Genomic DNA, 22,309 nt, shown 5'->3' on the forward strand with positions numbered 1-22,309 from the left:
AATGACTATGAAATTGGAATATATGTATGCTCACCTCTTTTCTTAGCACTTCTTTATGTTGCCTCTTTTGATGGTAACCTCACCATAGTGAGCCCATCTATTACTAAAGAAAATAAGAAGTGGATGTTTCATATTATTAGTTTTGAGAGCTTTGTGAAGCAAATATCGACAAAAGGGCGAGATCATCGACGTGTGACGAGGGAGAACGGGTGGTTTGTGCTCATGGATTGCTTACTATTTATTTCAGAGGCTTGCATATGATATTTAGGCAAGATTATCTTCATCCAAACCTATCCCCAAAGTTAAATAACTAGTGTAGATGATTAATATGATGTTGAATATGTGTTTTCATGTTTTAATCTTAACCTGAGGTGTTAAAAGTCAGATTTTTGATAGTAAACCCTAAAACAAATGCTAGATTAATAATCTTTTCTTACTGTTTACGATAGTATCATGATCATGATCATTAGGGTTTTTCATAAATGTATTCATATATGAGAAATTTAAGTGATGTACTATATATTTGTTTTTCTGCAGAAAACTACAGCACTTGTATAATCTTTAATTGAGATTTTAAGATAGCAAACAAACTCCAAATTTAACTAAACCAGTTTTATATGAAATTTATATGTATCTGGTTTCTAAAACAGAAAACCATTCTTAAAAAGACTTTGTATAGAGAAAGATATGTTATATTTACTAACAACATATCCTGTAGAAAACGGCTGCACATATATAATATTTAACTGGAGATTTGGGATAATAAATAAACTCCAAACTGAACCAAACTTATGCCATTTGAAAGATGTGTGAATTTCATTTTCAAAATAGAAAGCCATTTGTAAAAATAGTTTTCCTAGAGAAAAATATGCTTGTTTTTCTAACAGATGTCACGTCTGTTTTTCCTGCTCATTTTGTGGAGCTGTGTTGCGCAGTTTTGAGGTGTGTTCGCGGAGTTTTGAGCCGCTTGATGTTATACATTTAGTCATGAATATGTTATGTTATACATTTAAGAATTCCAAGGGGATTATAATAAATTTTGATTTGATCACATTTGAATTAGATATCATTCATATACATGTTGGATGTCGTTGATGAGCACAGCTCAGTACTATATGGGATAGTGCGTCGACATACCAGATATACATGGTTTATACATGAGGTGAATGTCGTTGATGAGCATAGCTCAGTACTATATGGGATAGTGCGTTGACATACCAGAGATACAAAGTTTTACATGAGATGGATATCGTTGATAAGCTCAGTTCAGTACTACATGAGGTAGTGCGTCGATATTTCACATGTACAGGCCATTGAGTCGGATTTTAGGAGGCTTGATCTAGCCGTCCGTCCAGCACTAGGGTGTGATGAGGCTCGTGAGCCGTATTTCTAGGATGCCTATTTGGTAGTCCGTCTCGCACTCATGTTACGCACTAAGATCACGATGAGACTAATGAGCCGTGTACACAGTTCAGGATACCTACAGGGTAGTCCGTTACACTGAGATAATTACTTGATAGCCTAAGTATGGCAGATGCCGATTATGAATACGACCTATCATTGAACTATATAACTAAGATATGTTACTTTTGAAAGTATACAAACTTATGTGTTGGTATTTTATTCTATCTCCCCAGTGATTGTGGAAGATATTATAAATACGATGTGTTGATATCTTATTTCTTTTACTGTCTTTTTTTTTACTTCTTAGTTGGGATCAATGATTAGAGATTCACAAGTTGATGTCTATTATTATGCTTTATTTTCTAGTTATATTTTGTTTGTTTAGTTAATGGTTAATATTTAGTTATTTTCTACTTGAGACATATTGTATATACATGAGGGTTTTCTTGTTTGGATTATTTCGCTCGATGTACTATGTCTCGTGTTGTAGGTTTCTAAATGTTAATCCCACTTAGATACGGGGAAAATGAATCTAGGTAGACTATGCTTAATAGATAGAGCCTTCACTCCATCTAGCAACCCTTTCCCTAGGGGCGGATGGAGGTAATCTTGCTGTAGCGCTCTGACGCTCTTGTTGTTGTTTATTTTTCTTTTAAAAATACCCTTTCAGATAGCTCGGAGTTCCGGAGAGCCGCAGGGTGACGGAGTTTTGGCATAGTCGCCGTCGCGTATTTTTACTTGTAGAGACTCAACTGTAGTTTTGAGTTTTATCTAGATATTAGAGTTTCATATTCATATTGTAAAGGCAGTGTGCCTTAGTACGATTCTTAGTTGATTCATGTTGAGTCATTTTTATTATTCAGATATCAGATGTATTATAGTTGAGACATGATTCTTTTTATTTATGAGATATCTCTTCTATATCATGTCTATTATATTTATTCCCTTTATTTTACATGTTTGTACCTGCACTTCTATTTGGTTCTACTAGAGGATATTACTATGATTGGTGAAACATGTTTATGCACAATGTGGGTGCATGGGAGGTTTGACATCTCTGGTTTCACCTTGGACTGCAGCCTTGTGTGAACCCAGGGACGTCACAGTTGGTATCAGAGCTCTAGTTCCAGTATCCTTAGGATCATCCTGTGTCGAGTCATGGAGCTAGTATAGAGTTTCCTAGAAATCATATATAGAGTCCGCTAGGAATTCCTAGAATGAGTGAGGATGTTATATACGTATATTCAAAAATTTACAAATTTTTTTTTGATGACAACTACCTTACTTTGATTGAAAAGTGTTATATACGTATATTCAAAAATTTACAAATTTTTTTTTGATGACAACTACCTTACTTTGATTGAAAAGTAAATGCATGAATGATAAGTGATACGATTTTTCCTATTGGTATATGTTATGTTATTTATGATTGGGATCTCACTTACTATGTCAAATAAGCTCTCCTCTTGGTATTATAAACATTGGAACGAGGACGTGGTCAAGGTAAAGCTTGTACCCGGAGAGCTGGGCAAGTAGAGCCCGAGCCGCAGTAGGCTCCAAAGTATCTGATCGACTTGGTAATACCGATTACAAAAGCAGAGACTAGCAACACTCGAGGAGTGAGTAACAAGCCAAAATTTACTCTCTGAAGTTCCACCACCAGTTGTACCAACCGCACCTATTGAAGAGGTAATACCAAAGGTCTCACCATCGCCACATCCAGCTATTAATAGAGTCGCAGAATAGGAAGTTTGGCTCAGTAAGATTGAGGAAGATATTAGAAGTTGGGAGCACAAAAATTTTGGGGCACATCGGATTCAGTTACAACCTATAAATGGAGGAAATATGTGGGAAATACTTTTAGATTTACTTAACGTCGACTCAGTGCAGAAGCAGAGGATGGCAGCTTTTAGCCTGAAGGGTGATGCAGGAGGATGATATAGGCTTCAGTTCACTCCGGATCATCGGATGGCCCTCACTTGGGAGGATTTCGTGTATTTCTTCGACGAGCAGTACATCTCTTCCGCGACACGAGCCGGGAAAGAGCTAGAGTTGTCTAAGCTAGAGCAGGGAGATATGTCTGTGGCTGACTATGAGAGCCGATTTATGAGTCTTCTACGTTTAACGGGCATGTGGCAGTCAGGAGAGCGCCAGGCGCAGATGTTTCTTATGGGACTTCGCCCAAGTCTTCGCCATTACCTAGTTTTCAGAAGATTCCGTTCAGTCCGAGAGGTCGCAGATGTAGCTATATCGCAGGAGACAGAGACTACGATGTTCCAGAAGAACAAGGAGGGCAACAACAAGTCTGGACAGCAGAATGACAAGGGTAAGGGCAAGAGACCTTTTGCCGGACTAGGAGGACCCCAGTAGCGGGGTAAGGACTTTCATCACCATTAGTAGGGCAAGTTCAAGAAGGGAGCACAACATGACTCGAGAGCACCACCACAGCACAAGATTCAGGGTGCATGCTATAATTGCAACAAGATCTGGCATAAGGCCAAGGACTGTCGCAGTGCGTCAGCAGGAGGCCAGCAGGGAAGAGGTCAGGGCCAGCAGCAGAATCGGGGACACGGTCAGTAGCAGAACCGTGGTCAGGGTTAGCATCAGCAGGGCCGCGGTTACGGCCAATAGTGATTGAGGCACCGCCAGCTATTCCTAGGATTGAGGGGCCAGTAGGCCAGATTCGCGCAATTCAGGAGATTCCCGAGGGACAGATAGTCCCGTATATTCCACCATCATCAGTTCAGCAGTCGCCAGCCACTGGTAGAGTCTATGCAGTCGTACCGCGTGATCACAGTGCGAGTGGAGCTATAGTAGAAGGTACTTTCTCAATAAACTCTTTTCCAGCTCGGATCCTGTTCGATTCCGGAGCTTCCCATTCTTTTATATCTCATGCCTTCATGGATAGGCTCTAGTTAGTCACACATTCTTTAAATGTTCCGTTGTCCGTCACTACTCCCTTAGGGGAGGTATCCCTATTAGAAAATGTCTGTAGGAGATGTGTCATCAACTTAGATGAGTCCGAGTTTATCATAGATTTGATTGTCTTGCAGATGTCGGATTTCGACGTCATTCTTGATATGGATTGGTTATCATCCTACCATGTTAGCATTGACTGTTTTGCGAAAACAGTCAGTTTGCGAGCGTTCGATGGGTCTGAGTTGATCGTAGTGACCTCACAGGGCAACCAGTTTGCGGAGTCATTTCTAGCCTATATCGAGGAGGTGATGCTGAGAGATCGGAGTGCTGATTTACGAGACTAGAGTTGTCTCGGATTTTCAGGATGTCTTTCAGGATATACTGGGGCTACCTCCTGTGAGAGAGGTTGAGTTCTGCATTGAATTGCAGCCAGGCACAACACCGATATCTCGAACTCCCTATTGTATGGCACCTGCTGAGATGAGGGAGCTACAAACTCAGCTGGACGAGTTGTTGTCTCAGGGTTTTATTCGCCGGAGTCATTTTCCATGGGGGGCGTCGGTCCTTTTCGTGAAGAAGAAGGACGGCACTATGCGCCTTTGTATAGATTATCGGGAGTTGAACAAGGTCACTATCCGGAATAGGTATCCATTACCGAGGATTGATGACTTATTCGACCAGCTGCAGGGAGCGCAGCACTTCTCGAAGATTGATCTTCGTTCTGGCTATTCCCAAGACCGCCTTTCTGACTTGTTATGGGTCCTTCAAATTTTTTGTCATGCCATTTGGGCTAACCAATGCACCTGCGGTATTCATGGATTTGATGAATCGGGTTTTCCGTCCATACTTGGACCAGTTCGTGATAGTATTCATCGATGACATTCTAATCTATTCGAGGTCGGAGACAGAGCACGAGCAGCACCTTCAATTAGCATTGCAGACTTTGCGGGAGCACCAGCTATATGCCAAATTCAGCAAGTGCGAGTTTTGGCTATTCGATGTCAGATTTTTAGGCCACGTCATCAGCAGAGAGGGCATTGCAGTGGATCCAGCTAAGGTTACAGCAGTACTTGATTGGGAGCCACCGACGACAGTTACCGAGATCCGTAGCTTTTTGGGTTTGGCTGGCTATTACAGGAAGTTCATTCAGGACTTCTCAAAAATAGCTACACCACTTACACGCCTTACGAAAAAGGGTGTACCTTTTGTTTGGAGCACGGAGTGTCAGTAGGCCTTTGAGACTTTAAAGACTAAGTTGACTACAGCGCTAGTTTTGACCATTCCTAGCAGTGATAAGACCTTCATAGTCTACACAGATGTGTCGTTAGTGGGTCTAGGAGGTGTTTTGATGCAGACGCAGAGGGTAGTAGCATACATTTCGCGTCAGTTGAGAACGCATGAACAGAACTATCCCACACATGACTTGGAGATAGTAGCAGTAGTCTTTGCATTAAAGACATGGAGACACTACCTATACGGGGTACAGTTTGAGCTATTCACAGATCATCAAAGCTTGAAGTACCTCTTCTCTCAGATGGAACTAAATCAGAGACAGCGACGATGGGTTGAGTTCATTAAGGATTATGAGTTCGCGATTCAATATTACCCGGGGAAGGCGAATGTCGTAGCAGACGCATTGAGTACGAAGCGTCGTCACAGGATTGCAGCTTTGAGATGCTCGTTATATCGAGATCTCTACACATGTAGCCTGTTCGACTTTAGATCGGAGATTAGCGGGAGCAGCGTATTTTTAGGAGCTTTATCCGTACAGCCATCTTGGAGTGACAGAGTGGTCAGAGCTCAGTTGGATGACTCTTGGATTCAAGCCCGAAAGGGAGAGATTTCTAAAGAGCCAGAGGCTGATTGGACCGTTGGAGCAGATGGAGGACTTCGGATGAAGGGCCGATTAGTAATACCAGCTAATGCTCAGCTGAAGAAGGATTTATTCGACGAAGCGCATCGTACCAGGTATATAGTGCATCCAGGCACAACGAAGATGTACAAGGATCTGAAGAGACATTTTTGGTGGAGCGGCATGCGTAGAGAGATTGCAGAATATGTAGCTAAGTGCTTTACCTGCCAGCAAGTGAAGGCAGAACATCAGAGACTGGCAGAAACCCTATAGCCTTTACCTATTCCGGAGTGGAAGTGGACAGATATTTTTATGGACTTCATTGTAGGATTATCGAGATCGAAGGAAGGGAATGATTCAGTTTGGGTGGTAGTAGATCGGCTGACAAAGTCAGCACATTTCATACCAGTAAAGATGACATACACGGCAGAAATGTATGCACGGATATTTATTCAGGAGATCGTGAGATTACATGGAGTTCCAGAGACGATTGTGTCAGATCGAGGCTCGGTTTTCACTTCACATTTTTGGAGAAGCTTCCAGAACTCTTTCGGCAACAGATTATCTTATTCTAGTGTGTTTCACCCGCAGACGGATGGGCAGACGAAGAGAGTGAACCAAATATTAGAGGACATATTGCGGGCTTGTGTCATTGATTTCTAGGGTAGCTGGGAGGACCACATCCCATTAATCGAATTCGCTTATAATAATAGCTACCAAGCGACTATTGGGGTGGCACCGTACGAAGCATTGTACGGGAGGCCTTGTAGATCACCTATTTGTTGGGCAGAACCAGAGGACAGCCTATTGTTTGGACCAGAGCTTGTAAGGCAAACTACGGAGAAGGTAGCAATCATTCGAGAGCGCATTCTTGTAGGGCAGAGTCGTCAGAAGAGTTATGCGGATCATAGGCGATGATCGTTAGAGTTCCAAATTGGGGACTATGTGTTATTAAAAATATCACCAATGAAGGGAGTTTAGCGTTTTGGCAGATGAGGAAAACTTACCCCGAGGTATATTGGACCATTCCTGATTATTGAGCGCATTGGAGCTGTTTCATATCGGCTAGACCTACCAGCATCCATGTCGAGCATACACGATGTTTTTCATGTTTCGATGCTTAAGAAGCACCAACATGACAAGGAGGGGCAGCGAGTATTAGACGCACCAGAGATCGAGAATCAGGAGGATCTGACTGCTATTGACATTCCTGTATGTATTCTTGCTAAGGAGGACAAGAAGTTGAGAAACAAGGTGATACCTTTAGTTAAAGTTCAGTGGAATCGGAGAGGAGCTGAGGAGGCTTCTTGGGAACGCGAAGAGGATATATGTCGTGACTACCCACACCTATTTGAGCAGGTAAATTAAATTTAGTATGACTTGTTTATGATTTGTGGCTACCTGTATGGTAATGTTTATACTTAACGCTAAAATGATGGTATTAACACTAAACTCCTAAGTACTCGGAACATATGGTATATATATGAGGGGTTCCTTATTTGGAATTTTCACTCGATGTACTTGTTCCATTTAGTTAGGGGTTAAGTGGGGGTATTTGCATTTTAGACTGTTAAGGATAGACATTGAGGATGATTCTCGGGAGCGCGAAGATGTTATGCATCGCGACTACCTGCACCTATTGAGAAGGTGGATTGATTTATGTATGTGATTATTTGTATGGTTATATTTACATTTAACGCTAGAATGGAGGTATTGATACTTAACTTCTAATCATTCGGAACACATGGTATATATATGGGGGGTTCCTTGTTTGGATTTTTCGCCCGACGTACTAGTTCCGTTTAGTTAGGGGTTAAGTTGAAATATTAGCATCTTAGATTGTTAAATATAGATATTGCTATGTTCATATCTGGAGACTAATGATGCGAGATGTGTATGTGAGGGTTTTCTTATCTGGATTATTCCCTCAACGTGCTTTTCTGTGATTATTAATCTCTAAGATACGAATGTGGAATTTCGGGGACGAAATTCTTTTAAGGGGGGAAGAATGTAAAACCCCGTAATATTGAATGTTGTGAGATATAATAATAAACATGTTATATTGTGATAAATAACGTTTATTGATATTTGATTATGCTAGGACTTGATTTGAGATCAACCCGATACATATATATGAATATATGAGTGCAAATGCACAAAACATGCACAAGAAAAAAATCTGGGAAAAATGACCAGTTAAGAGTTTATAGATTTTACACAACGATGCACTTATAATCTGGGAAAACTTAAAATACCAAAGTTGTAGGTCTTTTCAACAGATTTCAAACAAAATCTTATATCACCTCATTCCGAGGTCGGACGCGAAAGTTATTGTCAAAATACCGAAGGTTGTTTTCCTAGTCAGACTAGGTTTCCTGGTTCGGGTCAAACAGGTTTGTTTCGGGTTTGCCTCTATAAATACCTGTGTTTTTTATGAAAATTCCCTTCTTTTATCATATCTATGTACCCTAGCAGCCACCCTCTCCCCTCAAAAACCCTAGATCTTATTTTTATGAGTTTTGAGAGCTTTGTGAAGCAAATATCGACAAAAGGGCGAGTTCATCGACGTGTGACGAGGGAGAATGGGTGGTTTGTGCTCATGGATTGCTTGCTGTTTATTTCAGAGGCTTGCACATGAGATTAAGGCAAGATTATCTTCATCCAAACCTATCCCCATAGTTAAATAACTAGTGTAGATGATTAATATGATGTTGAATATGTGTTTTCATGCTTTAATCTTAACCTGAGGTGTTAAAAGTCAGATTTTTGATAGTAAACCCTAAAACAAATGCTAGATTAATAATCTTTTCTTGCTGTTTACGATAGTATCATGATCATGATCATTAGGGTTTTTCAAAAATTTATTCATATATGAGAAATTTAAGTGATGTACTATATATTTGTTTTTCTGCAGAAAACTACAGCACTTGTATAATCTTTAATTGAGAGTTTAAGATAGCAAACAAACTCCAAATTTAACTAAACCAGTTTTATATGAAATCTATATGTATCTGGTTTCTAAAACAGAAAACCATTCTTAAAAAGACTTTGTATAGAGAAAGATATGTTATATTTACTAACAATATGTCCTGCAGAAAATGGCTGCACATATATAATGTTTAACTGGAGATTTGGGATAACAAATAAACTCTAAACTGAACCAAACTTATGTCATTTGAAAGATGTGTGAATCTAGTTGTCAAAACAGAAAGCCATTTGTAAAAATAGTTTTCCTAGAGAAAAATATGCTTGTTTTTCTAACAGATATCACGTCTGTTTTTCCTGCTCGTTTTGTGGAGCTGTGTTGCGCCGTTTTGAGGTGCGTTCGCGGAGTTTTGAGCCGCTTGATGTTATACGTTTAGTCATGAATATGTTATGTTATACATTTAAGAATCCTAAGGGGATTATAATAAATTTTGATTTGATCATATTTGAATTAGATATCATTCATATACATGTTGGATGTTGTTGATGAGCACAGCTCAGTACTATATGGGATAGTGCATCGACATACCAGATATACATGGTTTGTACATGAGGTGAATGTCGTTGATGAGCACAGCTCAGTACTATATGGGATAGTGTGTTGATATACCAGAGATACAAAGTTTTACATGAGATGGATATCGTTGATGAGCTCCGTTCAGTACTACATGAGGTAGTGCGTCGATATTCCACATATACAGGCCATTGAGTCGGATTTTAGGAGGCTTGATCTAACCGTCCGTCCCACACTATGGTGCGATGAGGCTCGTGAGCTCTATTTCTAGGATGCCTATTTGGTAGTCCGTCCCGCACTCATGTTACGCACTAAGATCGCGATGAGACTAATGAGCCGTGTACACAGTTCAGGATACCTACAGGTAGTCCGTTACACTGAGATAATTAGTTGATAGCCTATGTATGGCAGATGTCGATTATGAATATGACCTATCATTGAACTATATAACTGAGATATGTTACTTTTGAAAGTATACAAACTTATGTATTGGTATTTTATTCTATCTTCCCAGTGATAGTGGAAGATATTATAAATACGATGTGTTGATATCTTATTTCTTTTACTGTCTTTTTTTTTACTTCTTAGTTGGGATCAATGATTAGAGATTCACAATTTGAGACTTATGGTATATACATGAGGGTTTTCTTGTTTGGATTATTTCGCTCGACGTACCAGTCTCGTGTTATGGATATCTAATTATTGGTTTCATTAGATTGTCTTTTCTTAGTTCAGTATTAATATTTAGATATCTACAACTTGAGACTTATGGTATATACATGAGGGTTTCCTTGTTTGAAATATTTCGCTCGACGTACTACGTCTCGTGTTGTAGGTTTCTAAATGTTAATCCACTTAGATACGGGGAAAATGAATCTAGGTAGACTATGCTTAATAGATAAAGCCTTCACTCCATCTAGCAGCCCTTTCCCTAGGGGCGGATGGAGGTAATCTTGCTGTAGCGCTCTGACGCTCTTGTTATTGTTTCTTTTTCTTTTAAAAATACCCTTTCAGATAGCTTGGAGTTCCGGAGAGCTGCAGGGTGACGGAGTTCTGGCATAGTCACCGTCGCGTATTTTTACTTGTAGAGACTCCACTGTAGTTTTGAGTTTTATCCAGACATTAGAGTTTCATATTCATATTGTAAAGATAGTGTGCCTTAGTACGATTCTTAGTTGATTCATGTTGAGACATTTTCATTATTCAGATATCAGATGTATTATAGTTGAGACATGATTCTTTTCATTTATGAGATATCTCTTCTATATCATGTCTATTACATTTATTCCCTTTATTTTACCTGTTTGTACCTGCACTTCTATTTGGTTCTACTAGAGGATATTACTGTGATTGGTGAAACATGTTTATGCATAATGTGGGTGCATGGCAGGTTTGACATCTCTGGTTTCACCTTGGACTGCAGCCTTGTGTGAACCCAGGGACGTCACAGAACCAAACAAGTTACTCAATATTTTAAGAAACCTTTAAAAACACATGAAAAGTCATATCTAAGCATGGAAATAATTTTTCTATAATTAGGTTAACCAACAAAACAGCCCCTGAATAGTTCGGGACAAATTAAAATGACAAAATTTCCAACGTGACATTTTATTAGGTTCCTGTTTATAAATTAGAGTTTTCCGATATTAGTACCTTGTATCCTTGCACACCATTTGGCAACAGGTCAGCCGGGGTATTAAGAAGGTTTAATCCCTTATTAACCCGCCAAACAACAAAAGTTTGTTAAACCGCACGTGAGGGTTACATCCCCACTGAACCCGTCTTTCGGTGGGTTTACAACTCCGCATGAGAAGGTGGAGTAACTTTTTTGCTCCGCGTCCTCACATGGAGTACAATGTGAAATTTATAGAAGAGCTCAAAAGAAAACCATTTATACAAAAGCAAAGTGCATTTGGCTAGCCATAACCAAGAGTCCGCTGGCTGTGCTCTGTCCATGGAGACGTCATCAACAAAATCCCACTTCAAAGACTTGTACCCAATCTCATTCCAACGGACTCTTGACTTCATGAAAATTAATTTAGCAATTGGGAAGCAAATAGTAGAAAATTAATGGAAACGATTGAAATAGAACTCATATAAGCACTACCACATAATTGATCTATTGTAGCGGTTAAGGTGAAACGGTTTTAACTGTTGTGTTAGATATATATCGTAATGATTTGTAGTGCGTAATGCAACAGTTTATGAAAAACGTAGCCATAGGCGTAATAATTGTTCCTGGGCCTAATAACCTGTCTTTGGGAGCTTTAGTTTTTAAAGCCCACGGCCCTGACCGCTTAACGAAATCTCTCTCTCTCTCTCTCTCTCTCAAATGTCGAAGACTTTTGGCCCTGACCGCTTAGCGAAATCCCTAAAATTTCCCTCTCCCTAAAATCGCCGTTGCCAAGATCATCATATAATCGTCGATCATCGATCTCATCACTGAATCTCATCTCCGAGCTTGTTCCTGGGCTTTGGGAGCTTAAGGTTTCATCTTGGATCTCATCTCCAATCTGCTCTCCGATCTCCTCTCCGATCTCATCTTCGAGCTTGTCAAAACCCTAGCCTGTCATTCTCTCATTGTCATAGTCTCTCTCTCTCTCTCATGTCAAAACCTAGCATGCCCCCATCACCGCCGCCCGCTCCCCCCGGCCGCTAGCACCTCACCTCAAATACCGCCCTCGCCACCATGCCTCGCCTGTATAGTTGCCTCCCACTTCTAATATGGACCTCTCTCTAATGTCGAAACCCTGAACTACATACAACTTCAAGGTACACGATACTCTCTCTCCAACCTATTTCTCTTTTTGAATTGAATGTAGCTAGGGTTTATTACTGTTAAACTAATTGATGTAGAAATTTCTCCTCTATTTGACTTGGAATTGAATGTAGCTAGGGTTTATTACTGTTAAACTAATTGATGTAGAAATTTCTCCTCTATTTGACTTGGAATGATAATAATTGTAATCATTAGTTATATAAACTAATTGATGTAGAAATTTCTCCTCTATTTGACTTGGAATGATAATAATTGTAATCATTAGTTATCCTTTTGTCTAATTTTAGATTTTAATTTGCTACTTTGATACTATTGGTTATAAGTATATTTATTTGTGCATTATAATTTAGAGAAAGAGTGGCCACAAGTGTTGTGTTGGGTTGACTGAGAAAGGTGAATAAGTTTGAAAAACAATTTGATTTGGTTATTTATCGCTTTTATTTGTATTTTTAGATATGTCAATTATGTAATCATTTTCATCTAATTCACATTATTCGTTATGATGCTTGTTTGTTTTCTCATCTTCTCATCCAAATTGGCATCCATCTGTACTCAGTATCCTCTTCATGACCTTGCAAAACTAGGTTCCATACTAGCGAACAAATACGGCAATGAAAATTGATAAATATGAATTCATGGTTAAAATCTCAAGATTTTTATGGAGGTAGTTTTTGAGAGAGTTAGTTATGCTTTATCATTTGCATGAACTATTAATTGATGCAATTGTTGTGAATACTGTACTTATTGATGCAAAGTTTCACATTAATATTTTCTATGTTCGTTTATATTGGTTTCAAGAGCACCTTCCTAATAATTCGATTATATTATTGTTACAAGCACTTGGACTCATGAAGGTATCAATTTCAAATATAAGTTTCTTACTGACATTTCTCTTCTCTTTTTATTGGCGATAGAAATATCCAAAAATTAAAGGACTTGATAAGGACAGAGTGATATTTGTAAGCAGAACTGGGCTTTGTCTGCCATTTAGCACTTTCTCAGAACTGTATCTCCTACTAGGTTGAAACACTTGATAATCCTTATGAACTGAGATTGAAAGCATGAAATCTTGCCAACGATAGTTATTCTTCTCGTAATCTAGTAAGCAATGTATGTTCATATGGTCCATTATGAAGTGTTGTAGATAGCACATTTGCAGTCTGAGAAGCCTGATACATTTGTTTCGTATGGTCCAATGACAATAACCACACTCTGTAGTTTAAGTCATCCCAAAATTTTTGTGTCAAAGTTCAGAGTGTACACATGTGTATGACTTATTGTTTACGGCAGTAATGCAACCTCACAATAATCACACTCCAAATATTTACAAGTGCAGCTGGCTCAGTCTTCACATTTGATAATCTTATAATTACTACTAGATCCACAGTATGTACACAGAATACAATTTTTTTATTCACAATTTTTCCCTTGACTTGGATTTGTGATCATATTAACTGCCAGTAAATGATACAATAACAAAGGATTAATTGATTTTTTAATTCTCCATATCTTTTCTATGATGTCTTCATAATTGGCAATTGAATCATATAATGATTTTTTTTACTTTAATATTTGGCAACTTTTAGGATAAAGGTTCATATTTAAGTGCTGAAGGAAATAATTGATCAATAAGTGTTGATTATATCCTAAGCATGCCAGCTCCTGTGACAATACAAGCAAGGATCACTGTCATTAATCAGGCAAGTTTTGTAAACTCAGAATACAATAAAATTGATGAAAGAGCATTTTCGACATTATGTTTGTAGTCTTAGTGCTTTACTGTAATATGTGTTATTTTGTGTTGTCAGGCTTGCATATTTTCAATTTCTGTATACACGCACACACGTGTGATGTATGTATATATTCACATGTGTCCATGTGTGTCTGGTGTGCGTTTATAAATCTTACTTTATTCTCATAGTTATAAAAAATTTGAAAAAGAAGTATCTCCATCATCACAGTACAGAGTATATATGCAAATAAACTCTAGGACATTACTCAACAAATCATAGAAGGAAGTAAACAACAACGCAAGGACATACACGACGACAACCACCACAATTTCAAACCACGAAGTGTTCTTTTAACATTGTTCTCTACATACACCTGTGTATCAAGGCTTCCACGGCTTTATATGAATCTATAATGTGGACCAATAATATTATCCTTTTGTGCAGATCGCACAATGATAAATTTAATAACGAGTAAAAAATACCATGCATGGAGTCCACATAAATAAGCGATGTTATCGGTCAACAGAAGGCTTTAGAATTTGTCACATTATATTTCTATATAGATATAAGAGTGGCACCAATTGAAATCCTTAAGTATTTTATTTCATCTTTCCTCCCAATCTTCAGTTCTTCTTCTTATATTATTATTATTTTTTCTTACAGAAAGAAAGTGATTAGGATTTGTTCAAAGACTAAGATAGAGGCAATGATTTTAAAAAGATGCTAAACATAGGGAGGAAGTTAACAATTGTTTTTATGTTTCTTTTGTTGAATGGTTAGGAGTAGAATATTACTTCTTTTTTTTTAATTTGTTTGCAATGTCTTTTTTCCCCAATTTTATTATCATCATTGAAAAAATTTTGATGATTCATGGAAATTTACACAGGTACAGAAATGATGAAAGCCAAGATTGAGATTGATACTGACAGGTTCCTAGTGAGGTTCCTAGTGAGTATTTGACATTAAGACACAAGTTTTTGGAAACAAATAGAGAATATAAAGTCTTTGACCGAGAAGTTTCATGTTTTGTAATCAAATGTTCATATTGTTTGAATGTTAGTTCGGTACGATATTTTTCGAGTTGAAATGTTTGTAGTGTGGATTTAATACTTTGTAGTTTTTATACTATACTGATGAATGTTGGCACTTATCGTTATGGTTGATTATGCTCAACATTTTCACTTTGATATTTTGTATTAAATTTTGACTTAGCCATGTTCTTAAAAAGATTGTCCAGGTAATTGAATACTATATAATTTTGATGTAGGGAACCAAGAACAGCTCAATCGGAGTCACTGCAATAGCTCAATCAAAACCGCTGCAATAGCTTGATCAAAACTGCTGTGATAGCTCAATCCAAACTGTTGTGTTAGGTATTTTAAAACTGTTGCAATAGCTTCAAAACCACTGCAATAGCTTAAAAACTATTGCAATAGCTCAATCGAAACTGTTTCTTTAGCTCTTCTAAAACCGTTGCAATAGCTCCAACTGTTAAAACCGTTGCGTTAGATGCGAGGGCAACGGTTCAAGAAACCGTTGCAATAGAGGTCAAAATCGCTACGATAGAGGTAGGGCAACAACAACATATAAGACGGTTTGAGAGCCATCGCACTTTCTCAAGGGCGATGGTTCCATGGCTAGCGGTACGGTTTGGAACCGTTGTATTAGATTAAATATGTGGTAGTGAAGACATCTATCTAATTATCGTCAAATCTAATTGAGTTCCAATTTAATAATGCAAATAGCTTTATATTATAGAAAAAAAGAAATAAACTTATATGGTTGTAAAGTTTTGTAGCACATCAACTTTCCAATATAAAGCCTGGGAAAACAAAAAGTAGAAGGAAAAAACAAAAAAAACTGTTACAACAAGATTTCTCCTGCAGACATTGAACCAACACCTGGGAAAGACTGCTACATTGCCACAAGATTCTCTTTTAGATGAAAGGGAATTTTATCATCAGAATTTTAGAGAAGATAGCAAATTTCACAGGACAGAAGAGAGTATCAGGATTACAAACTTTCTCTTGAAAATTTCTCAGATTCCTCTCTTTCCAAATCATGTAGACCGTAACCGATAGTGTCATTCTCATGAGCTTCTTTATAAACCCCTTCCCCTTGAGATCAGAGCTATACTAGTTGATAATGGAATTCCATTTACAGGATCTCCATAAAAATCTAAGCCAATCCATGACTTGACTCCACACATGAGCTGAATAACAACACTCAAAGAAAAGATGCTGGCAGGTTTCTTCAAAATAAAGGTCTGGGCACCAAACACACTGATTTGTGTTTAAAATCCTCTCATTGACCAAAAAACAAAACAAAAATATAGTATTTTTTGGGCAATATGATATATTTTCAGCCCTCTTGTTGTGCATGTCCTTGCAAGAAAAAATTGAGCAGTGGATGTTGTTGTTTCGATAAGGTTAAAGTTGAAATTTATTTAAAATTTTATGAATTAACTTTCTTAAGCCCTTTTGAGCTCTTCTTTATTAACCAAACACAAAAAACTTAAACCTTTCCTCATGACTATTCAATCGAAATAGTATTAACCCCATAGGATGGGTTAACTAAGTTAATCCTTCTCCATAGCCCTTCTTCATTAACCCTTTGTCAAACAGTACTATCTTAGTATTTTGATATTATCACATATTTGCTCTAACGCAACGATTTATAAATATCGCATTAGCATCTAAACTGTTGCAGTTGTACAACCGCAGCAGTTAGCAAACTTTCTTCATTGTTGCCGTTGCATTAGCCATAAGGCAGTGGTTGCAAAACCTAACACAACGGTTTCTAAGACGATATAACAATAAGGCTAAAGCAATGTTTTTTCACAAAATGCAACGTTTGCTGTAGCTAGTTAGTGATACCTAATGTATTAGTTCCATACACAAAGGCAACACTTATTGCAAATGTAACATGTTCCGACGATAGTTTCTTAATACCTAATGTCGCGGTTTTGTACACAAGGGTAGCGGTTTTTTCAAAATCAGGGAGCAAATGTTACAGTTGTTTTGTAGCTAATGCGACATTTTGTTTTGCTATGACAACATTTTTATAGGGCTATGGTAACAGTTTTATAGGGTTATATCAGCACTTTTCAAGAAATTCGACCAATAAGCAAACACAGTTACGTAAACCAAAATAAAATTGGAATAAGCACACACTACATTAAGATATCATCAAAATGAAAAATGATGAAACATTCATATGTTTTAAGCCCATCATTCAGAAATAAGTAGTTACAAGATAATTTCAACCTATTAAAATATGATCAATTCACAAGTACAAGTCTATTCCAAAAGACTCATATATCAAAGTCATCTTGACCACATTCGTCTTTCCATCCGAGCTTTTAGCTTGAAATGGCAAACATGCAGAACCTATGAAAAAGGTTCCATAACCAACCTGCAAAAAAGAAGGGAAAAAATATTAAGTTATATATCAAGTATTGGTCATAACTTTTCATTTAATTACTCCCACAAATCTTTAGTATTTTGATATCAATCTCCCAATCATCTCAATATGCTGATATTAGTCCTTCTAGTTAATATATGTTACAGTGAGAATGGAATATTCTACTAATTTTAACAAAATTAGTAGTTGGATTGTTATACCCCTTCATTATAAACCCAAATCCATTAGCCAATAATTCCAAACTGGTTTATCCTAAAACTTCTTTTGTTAAAACTCAAACCCAGACCTTCTACATCATCTTCTCCTCTAATGTTTGTCCTTGAGTTTCATTTGAATCAATTCTCATTCCTCAGTGATGTTTACCATTTGTTAGCGAGAATACTAAAAAACCAATGTGTGCAAGCTGCAACCAAATCAAGGTGTGAAGACAAACAAAGCATCAACAAAAACCAGCTGTACAGTAGTAACACATCAGGAAAACACCAATTCGAACAACAGCTCTAAATAGTCTCCACTATTATTCACTGGCAGAAACAAGTAATTTAACCAGAAGTTCAAACAATCAAAACTCATACTAACAATACAGGGATAACCTCCATCATATGACAACAACTTAAGATCACATTAATTATTTCGAATATGCATTTATATTTGAATTTGTTAACTATTACAGTAGCAATATAAAAAAAACCACTTGCAGGCTCTTATAATTTTGTGCAAGTGAGCGATTTTTTGATTTTTAGTCTAATAGAGATTGGAAAAAATTATGCAAGCTAACAATTTCTTGTTGTGCATCTGCTAGGGATCTATTCCTTTATACAAATAGGAGGATCAAAGAATAACTGTTCATGCTACAGTAATTCTCTCTCTTCTCACACCGCTGCAGTAATCCCCTCTTCTCACCGTGCTACAGATCTTAAAATTACCCCAATCTCTCGGAATTCCCCCACCTCACTCTCAGAAATTCCCTTCAAATTTCAAAATTCCCCATTCTCTCAGAATCCCCGACCTCACTCTCAGAAATTCTCTTTCTATCTTATCTCCACTATCTCAACTGAACGCTCCTCTCTCCTCTCTCTCCAGAAGCAAATTTCGGCCCGTTCGAAGCCGACGACAGCCATCCTCAGCTCTTGCTCTCTCCAGAAGTAAATTTGGGCCAGTTCGAAGGACACGATAGCGATGCGCTCCCCCTCCTCAGCTCTCACTCTCGCCAGGAGCGAACCCTGGAGCACCTCCCCTCCCACATCGCTGATCCACCGCCTCTGCCACCGCCACCTCCTACACCCATCCCTCCTCGAGTCCGTTCAGAGCCCTAACCCTAATTCTTTTATTTTGGACTTTTTCTATTGGAATTTGTGAAATTTATTTTGATTTTATGCAGGGTTTTCCAGCATTGCTTTAAAGAGGTTGATTTGAGTGGGGAGAGCAGCGTGGATGCAGAGTGGATGGATTATTTTGGGGGATTTCGGAATCAAGTTCTCCATCAAGCATCAAGTTTCCATCAAGCATTTGCTAGCAATGTGGCAAGAGTAACAAAGGCAGGTGAAAATTGAGAAATTTTGGTTTGAATGAGACCATATTTTATTTTTAAACCCAAAATTATATTTTAGATTAGAGGCACTAACAAATTTATATTTATGTCAAAGATATATTGTAATAATCCATTTGTTTATTACCAATAATTTTTTTTAGGCCCACATGAGGTAAGGTTTTGAAAAAAAAACAATTTTTCTTAAGGCCCATTCTAGAAAGCCCATGTATGCAACTTCATATTTCCCTTTGATTCTCTTCTTTCACGTGAGAGATTTGAGGAAAGATATTTTTGGAAAATATCTACCCACTAAGCTAAAATCTCTCCAAAAAATCCCTCTCCCTAATTCTCTCCCCAAATCACTCACTTTGTCCCCTAATTACTTTTATTCTCTCTTTAAAACTCTCTTACACAAATTTTCTCACGGGAGCAAATTAAGAGAGAGAGCTCACGGGAATAAAAGAAGGGAAAGAAGAAGAGGGAGAAAAGATTGACAAATTGAGAGGAGAATCGGGTACTCTAGGAGAAGGAACAGATAGGGATTCAAAATTTCAGTGTTCAAAATTTAGGCAAGCATATTTTGTCTTGTTTTTGTGGATTTTGTTCTCAATATTATTATGCAACCATGTCTTTTTACTCCATTAATTTTCTATTTTTTTAGCTTATAATCAAGCATATATTTCCTTAATTTTGTTTTTCCTAAACTTTTTCACTTCTTCCTGCAAGCATAAGATTTCCCCTTCCCCTCTGTTAACTTTTTATGTCATTATCCGTTGCTACCTTGAAATTCTTCCATAGCTATGAGATTTCTGTTATTTTATGCATTAAGGGGTAAAGTGTAAAAGTGAGTCTGTTAGTGATTCCATGCCAAGGTTTCCTGTGCGAGTTCATATATATATATATATATATATATATATATCTTAGATATGGGTATTCAATCATCACGGATCTACTAGAGAGTTATAATCATAAGGGTATCAGAATACCTTAATGGGTAAATATTGTATCGAGGTCAAAGGACTTAGAAAGCACAATATTTAGGCATAAACACAATAGTGTCATAAATCCTTATCTGTTATTAAAATAAACTACTGATACAATTAGCTAGTGGTCTCATCCATGTATAAGATAGTTATTATAGTCATGCAGTGTTTCCACCTGGTACAATGTGTTTTTATAAAAGCATATGTCATTTATATTAGTGGCTTCACTTTAGCGCATTTGCCAGAGCTCTGTGACTTAGAGCTCTAAGCATTTTGGTTATATTAATAAGATTTGTCTTAAATGATAAATGTTCACTAGCAGAAAATGCTAAATGTAAATTAGGTACAAATGACATGTCGGTTTCCTATGGTGTGTTGAAATAACCACTTTTGATGCTTTGTTGCTTAATATTTTAATGATTTGATTGTGATACTCAATAAACCTAGTTTGAATTTGACGTGCACTCTATCTAGTTAAGCTAATATTTTAACAATTAAGATTAAATAAGACTTATTTTTTTTTTATAATGGAGATCACATGAAATTTATGATTAGATAAAAACTCGGTTAATACATATAGTACTTATCTTGTTTGATGTTGTGTTTAACATGCATGACTTTACGGAAACTGTTTCTTGATGTTATGTTTGATCACCTAGTGACATTTAATAGGGCTGATTGTGCATGAAGACAACTTCCGTCAAAGTATGATTTATAAGCGTGCTTTCATAGCATGGATATGCTCTCGATATCGATATCCCGATATGACATTTTTCCTCGGCTATTACTATTATAACATCAACTAGATGATGCACCCCTCTTGATTGGACATGTTCTGGGTCACGGTTATTTCTCATAGTTTTACGGAAGTTGTTCTATAGTAACTCTGTGGTTAGTGCATAACATTTCGTGCACAATTACTTAGGTTAAACAGACAAACAGGGGGGGTTAACAAAGGGGAATTGGATGAACAATATAACATGTATATAAACGGGCACATGCGCATGTTGGCCTTCTTGTTTTGATGATGATTTACAAACAATTTACTACTAATATTGTTTGTCTAGTATTTGTACATTCCTATGTATTGTAGACAAACAACGTAGTTGGAGGATGGCTTTTAAAATAATAATAAATCTGCTTGTGTGTTTGATGATGGACATTATTTGATCTCTATGGTTTGTAAATTTCTTTTATCACTAATTATTTATAATTTATCTTTCCTTTATATGCCATTTACACTTACACGTGCACTATTCCTTCATTTTACATGCTTGTTGGGAGTTTTCTGACTCCCCTTTTGTATGCCCTAGATTTGGGAACTGTTCTTTCTTCGCAGGACCAAGAGTATTTCGAGGAGCAGGCTCAACTGCAGTGATCATCGTTCCTTCTATCAGTTCTCCAATTCAGTTGTTTTAGGTAGTTATTTGGTTCAGGTTTTTCTTTTGCCACAGTTGGCTCTCCAGACTATGGTGCATTTTTTTTCCTTTCACTTTAGAGATTTGTGGACTTGTTATAGAACTATGGAAATTTCCGATATTTCTTTATCTATACATTCCATTTTATTTTTCTTGGTTACATGCTCTTTCGTATAGTTTGGGTTTTATATGTATACAAGATGATCTAGAGGCGTGAATGTGACTGTATGGTTGCATTGCCGGCCGAGTCACGCTCCAAACTATTACATTTTGGAACCGGGGCATGACAAGGTTTTTTATTGGTATCAGAGCCAGGTTTAGGAATTGTTGTCTCATCCTGTATACGAGTAGAAACTAAGGTTGAGCCAAAAAAAAGAGCATGTATAGAATGCGCCCTTTTCTTTCCATAAATACATCCTTTGACTCCCATTTCTATGATTCTCAAGTCCTAAACTCGACCCCTCTCCTTTCAGGTGATCTCTATGGCCCCAACCCGTCGACCCCTCACTCCCGTTGTCCCTGCAGGACACCAAGTAGATCAGGATAATCTTGCAGAAGCGATTAGGGAGCTGGTAGCTCATAATTGCTAGAGGGACGGGCAGCGACAGGTTGCAAGGCCGGGTAATGTGTCTGATTTTCTGAAGCTTAACCCACAACACTTTGCTGGGACTAAAGACGGATATGAGGCCGAGATCTGGTTGCAAACCATGGATCGCCTATTGAGGGCAGCTAAGATACCAGATGAAGACTGAGTCGATATTGTGCAGC

This window comes from Asparagus officinalis, chromosome 10 (assembly GCF_001876935.1).
Source record: "Asparagus officinalis chromosome 10, Aspof.V1, whole genome shotgun sequence".
In the NCBI taxonomy this organism is placed as follows: domain Eukaryota; kingdom Viridiplantae; phylum Streptophyta; class Magnoliopsida; order Asparagales; family Asparagaceae; genus Asparagus; species Asparagus officinalis.